The following is a 6181-nucleotide window of genomic DNA, read 5'->3' on the forward strand; positions in this document are numbered from 1 at the left end:
GGCCTGAGACCCAGGAAGAACTGATGTCTCAGTTCCAGTTTGAAGGCAGGAGAAAGCTGATGTCCCTCTTTGAAGGTAATCATACAGGAATTAATTTTTCTTACTTGGGGAAAGGGCAGCCTTTTTGTTCTATTCAACCATTCAACTGATTGGATGGGCAGTCTGCTTTACTCAGGCCAACCTACTTAAATGTTAATCTCACCCAAAACACCCTACTGAAACACCCAGAATAATGTTTGAACAAATATCAGAGCACCCTATTGCCCAGTATCCTCTCCTACTTACTCCCCCAAGCTAGAAGCCCAGGAGTCATTTCATCTTTTTTCTTCCCTATTTCCAAAACAATCAGCAAGTTCTGTCAATCCTACCTTCTAAAGCTCTCTGGAGATGCTCACCTCCTCTCCACCCACTGTTGCCTCATCAGTTGCAGCTGTCTCTTTACTGCCTCTCTGCCTCTGGTCTTGCCCTCTCCAATCTAGCCTAGCTCTGTCCCCCAGGATGCTGGTTGTGAAAAATAAATCTGAGATGGTTCATTCAGATCATTTTCTGGGACTAATCCAGTATTTAAATTCTCTCATGACTCCCCTCCCCAGGATCATGAGAAAAAATGGAAAATACTTAGCAGGGCCATTCATATGACACACGTGTCAGAGGTGACATGCGCGTCAGAGGTGACACGTGTGTCAGAGGTGACACGTGAACTCATTTTTTTGGTTGATTTTTCTTTGTTAAATGGCATTTAAATATATAAAATATCAAAAATATAAATCTTTGTTTTACTATGGTTGCAAATATCAAAAAATTTTTATATGTGACACGGAACCAGAGTTAAGTTAGGGTTTTTCAAAATGCTGACACGCCGAGCTCAAAAGGTTCGCCATCACTGTTCTATGTGATAATTTGGCCTCCATTATTTTTGTAGCTTCATAAATATTTTTGCCATATGTTTAAATTTTATGTTCCAGCAATCCCAGAGTGTTGGCATATCTTGAAATGCCCCATAATTTCTGCAACTTATATGCTTTGCATACTATTTTCTTTGCTTAGAACGTCCATAGCTCTTCCTCCCCCACCCCCTTCTTCTGCTTGAATACCTGACAAACTCCTCCTCATCCTTTAAATCTCAGCTCAAATGTTGCCTCCTCTAGGAAGTCTACTTTGACTTGCTTAGCCAAGCTAAGGTTCCCTTTTCCATGTCTCATATTCCACCTTCTAACTTGTGCTTTTGTACCATCACTATTTGCTTACATGTTAGTTTCTAAAATAGGCCATGAGAATCTTGAGATCAGAAACCATGTCTTATTTACTTTTGGATACCTAGTGCTGATGTGACTTACAGTAGATGTTCAAGAAATCTTTGAACAAAGAATGAATGAAGGAGTTGGGAGCTGTGTTTCCACAACTGTGATCTCACTTGATCCTAGATCGTCAACTTCATGAGGGCTGATATGCATCAGTTTTGTTCACCCTGTATTCCCATGGCTGAGCACAGTGCCTGGAAAGCTCTCAATAGTGCATGAGTATGGAAAAGAGTATAGAGTTTCCTCAAAAATTTAAATATTTGACCCAGTGATCCCACTTCTAGGTTTATATACTAAGAAGCCCAAAATACCATCAGGAAGAGTGTATGCACCCCTATGTTCATAGCAGCACAATTTACAGTAGCTAAGATCTGGAAACAGCCCAAGTGCCCATCAGTAGATGAGTGGATAAAAAAGCTGTGATACAATTTTACCATGGACTACTATGCAGCAGTGAAAAAGAAGAATTTCTTACCCTTTGAGACAGCGTGGAGGGACCTAGAGAATATCATGCTAAGTGAAATAAGTCAGAGAAACACAAGTATCACATGATCGCACTCATATGTGGAATCTAAGTAACAAAATAAACTGATGAACAGAGTGGATCCAGAGACATAGAAGCATGGAACAGTGTGCAGAATCTCAGAGGGAAGGTGGGGGAGGGTGGGTGGGTGGGAGGTAATTTACCAAAGACCTTGCATGCATATATGCATAATCTATGGACACAGACAATAGAGTGCTAAAGGCTTGGGGCGGGGGAGAGCTGGAAGAGGTCAATGGGGGAAAAAAGGGGACATATGTAATTCTTTCAACAAATAGACACCTATTTTTTAAGTGCACGAGTGATAAGTCTGTGGGCTGGAGCAAGTGCCACTATCATAATACAGTTGAAGAAATGGGGTCTGGGAGAGGTTAATAACCTGCTCAAGTGTTTTGGGCAAGCCAGGCCTCAGAATTTCTGGCCTGCCACACTTTATGCGAAGAAAGTAGGCTGCTCAGGGCTTCTCTGGATCAGGGAGTTGATTGACCTTGTCCTACAAGCAGCCAATCCTTATTGTGCTATCATAAGGTCTAACTTTACAAAATGAGCTGGGACAGTTATATTATAGGCTGAGAATTTGAATTAAGAACCAGAGAAAAGAAGTTAGTAGTTGGGATTCCAAACAGGAGTCTTTGTGGGAGGTAGGATGGAGTTAGAAGAGGGACCCAGGGAATCAGACACAGCAGGAAAGAAAGCACAGATGACAGTTAGCAGAGCCCCTGGTTCCCAGTGGCTTCACATTCCCATTTCAGTGTGTGCATGTATCTTTACCTCAGCACCCTGTCCCACCCAGTCACTGTGAGCTGATTCTAGTGAGGGCTTGCTCCTGGCAATTAAAGTTTTTAACACGTTAAGCACCCAGCCTGTTTTGTCTTCTGGACGGAAAGTATAGTGTCAGTCAGTCACCGGTGAATGTGTTAAAGAACATCCCAGGTGGACCCAGGATTGGAAGCCAGGCCTTCTGTCCCTGTGTCTAGTATTCTTTCCACTATTTCAGTGCTAGGGACAGTATCTTTGCATAGATTTTGGTAGAGGGCCATGCAAAAATGTTGCATATTAAATGTATTTAAATGACAATGAACAAGGCTGTAATTGTGATGTGAGTGGGAGGAAACAGCCAGTGAGGCAAACCAAATCCCCTCTCAATTTAAGCTAGCCCAGTAGGAGGATTCCAAGAAACAGAAAATAGACCTTTACTAGTTCTTATTTACATAAGGCGCCTGCCTTCTCTGCTCTTTTGACCCCAGTCCTGGGGAGTTTGGTGCCCCCTTCCACCATCTCCACCGCAGCCCCAGCTTGCCAGGTGGGCGGGGCTTGCAAAGGGGGGCAGGTTGGTAACCTGGGCACGTGGGCTTCTGCCCTTCAAGTCTCAAGGCTACGGAGTGCAAAGAATGCCAAGATCATGATTGTTATCCATGTGTGGCCTTTTGATTCACATGCTAGTGAATATATTTCAGGTACAAATCATTCTTTCCCACCAGCTCTTTCTGCAGGTCTCTAACAAGACAATTACACGTTCCATTTAACAGTGACTCAAGGACAGATCTGAGGGCTGTTTTCCTGTGTTGAAAAGGTAAAATACAAAACTGCCCCCATTGCACCCCACGCATCTGCCTGAGGGGGCAGCAGGCTCTCCAATGCACCTGGTGGGTGCTCAGGGCTGTTTTTCAAGCACTGAATGGGCAGGATCACAACTCAGGGTAGGGACAATGGTGGCTCAGAGGGTTTGCTCACCCCCTCATTTCTCTGAAAAGAAGCCTCTACTTGACAATTACCTATCTGGAGTCACCTTTTGAAACCAACTGAAAAGAGCTTATCTTATAATCAACATTTCCCAGAAATTGCTCAAGAGCCAAAGGCTATGCAAAGAAAAAGATTTTAGCAAACTAAATTCAATGCACATTTTTGTCAAAAGCTTGCAGAGCTGCAGGTCAGCCCTTTGAATATTTTCAGATTTGATTTCCCAAAGGAAAGCTTTTAGAAGCTGCAAATAGCTGGTGGCACTGATAAAAAGCAAGAGTGAGATATCCTATTGGACAAGAACTGGATATTTAGGGGCGTAAGGGAAAGTCTGAACAGAGTTCAATTTTCATTTTAAATCTAAGGTTGAAAAATTACTGAACTATGGAGGTGACAGCTAAAATCCAATCATAAATCAAAAACCCCCAGTGTAGTTAACATTCTGTTTAGACTAAACCACAAACTATTTAAGAAAAAGCATCCTGAAAACATCACAAATGTGACATTAGTGCTTAAGAGTGTTGTCTTTTTTTTTTTTCCTCCCCCAAAAGTTTTCTGATATTAAAAGGAAATAACTCCAAGGAGGCCTATAGCATAATCACATTTTCCACTACTTTAATTAGTTTCCTGTTAACCTGGCCAGGCTATACTACTTGGTGATTTAATCAAATGTGAATCTACCAGGACAGAAAGGCTGATGTTTCCCAATAACTGGTCTTTGGAAATTTGTGTGACTCTTGGAAATTTCGTTTTCCTTTCTACATCTTTAAGCTGACTGTGGAGATAAATTGCCATAAGAACCTTTGAAATTTTATGCAAGGTGTTCAAAGATAACAGGAAGCCAGCACTTATGAGAAATAAGTGCTTATTAAGAAATAATTGTATTTATTAAATAACAAGAAATAATTGTATTTATTAAAGAAATACATGAAAATGGTTATATAAAATCAAATGGTCTCAAAAGTCTAAGTGACAACTAAAAAGTCCCCTGCTCACCCTAACCGGTTTGGCTCAGTGGATAGAGCATAGGCCTGCGGACTGAAGGGTCCCATGTTTGATTCTGGTTAGGGGCATGTACATTGGTTGCGGGCACATCCCCAGTAGGGGGTGTGCAAGAGGCAGCTGATCGATGTTTCTCTCGCATCCATGTTGCTAACTCTATTCTTCTCCCTTCCTCTCTGTAAAAAAAAATATATCAATAAAATATATTTTAAAAAATAAAATAAAAGTCCCCTGCTCTATCTCTCCCTAACCTCAATTGTCCTTGATCATTTGCTTGAGTATAGATTTATCAGTGAAAATAACTTTGTTCTCAGAAGTTAAGGTACGATTCTGTTTTTTCTTTTATTCCCCTCTCCTGCCTTCTTTCCTTCCAAGCATCTCAAATTTGGTGGGTCCAAAATTAAAATCAAACTCTATCAGAAAATCCCATTACCTCCAACTTAAAAGTATATCCTGAATCACAATTTCTTCACTATACTCAACCCCCTGGTCCAAGTTGCCATTATCTCTTACCTGAACTTCTAATTGGTCTTTCTGCTTCTGTATTTTTTTACATTGTAAAATATTTAAGAAACTATGTGTGGCTTTATACTTTTTACTACATAAAAAGTAAGAAGATCTTAACACACATAGTTAATCATAAACATATGGAATTGGTTTAGGTGTTTAGCATTCACTGGTCCTGTGCTTGTCAGTAGCTTCTTAATGCAAACACTGGGGATCTAGCCAGCAGCTGAAGTATGTTCAGCCCATCAGAGGGCAGGGAATGGGTGACCCTGTGAACAGCCCTCAAACAATGATGAGTAGGGGATAAATACTCCAGTTCTCTTCCCCTCCATTTCCCAGATATCCCAGCAGTACCCAGCTTGTTATCCAGTGGAAATCTGCTCATTGACCTTGAACTGGCTTACCTTCCCAGTTTCACTTTTCCATATACCAACCTGTGCTTGCATTTAAATTTTAGTCTTGGGATCTGCTTTTGGGGGAAACCCAATCTAAGACAGTCATGTATGCATTTTCCTGTCACTGGCCTTTCAGGTTGTTTTTAGTTTTTCACTATTACAAACAAGGCTGCAACATATTTCTACAAATCTCTTGATATATATGTAGAAGGTCTTATCTTGGTATTTATCTGTGTGTAAAATTGCTGGGTCAAAGGGTGTGTGCATCTTCATTCTTAATAAATCTCGTCAGCATTTTAAAAGGCTGAGTGTCAAGTACTGGTGAGAAGGCCACCTCTGGTGCACATGGAATGGTTCCCTTTTGAAGTTTTAATGTGCATTTCTTCAATTACTAGTGGGAATGCATGTCTGTGCATGTATTTATGACATTTGTGTTTCCTCTTCTCTGAATGGCTTGCTTCTTTTTCTTATTAATATATGAGTTCTAAAAATTCTGGATACTAATAATTTTCTGATTATGTTCCTTGCAGAGAGCTCCATTATTATTATTTTTTTTAAAATATATTTTATTGCCGAAACCGGTTTGGCTCAGTGGATAGAGCGTCGGCCTGTGGACTGAAAGGTCCCAGGTTCGATTCCGGTCAAGGGCATGTACCTGGGTTGCGGGCATATCCCCAGTAGGAGATGTGCAGGAG

Source organism: Myotis myotis, unplaced genomic scaffold (genome assembly GCF_014108235.1).
Source record: "Myotis myotis isolate mMyoMyo1 unplaced genomic scaffold, mMyoMyo1.p scaffold_m19_p_5, whole genome shotgun sequence".
NCBI classification, from domain to species: Eukaryota; Metazoa; Chordata; class Mammalia; order Chiroptera; family Vespertilionidae; genus Myotis; species Myotis myotis.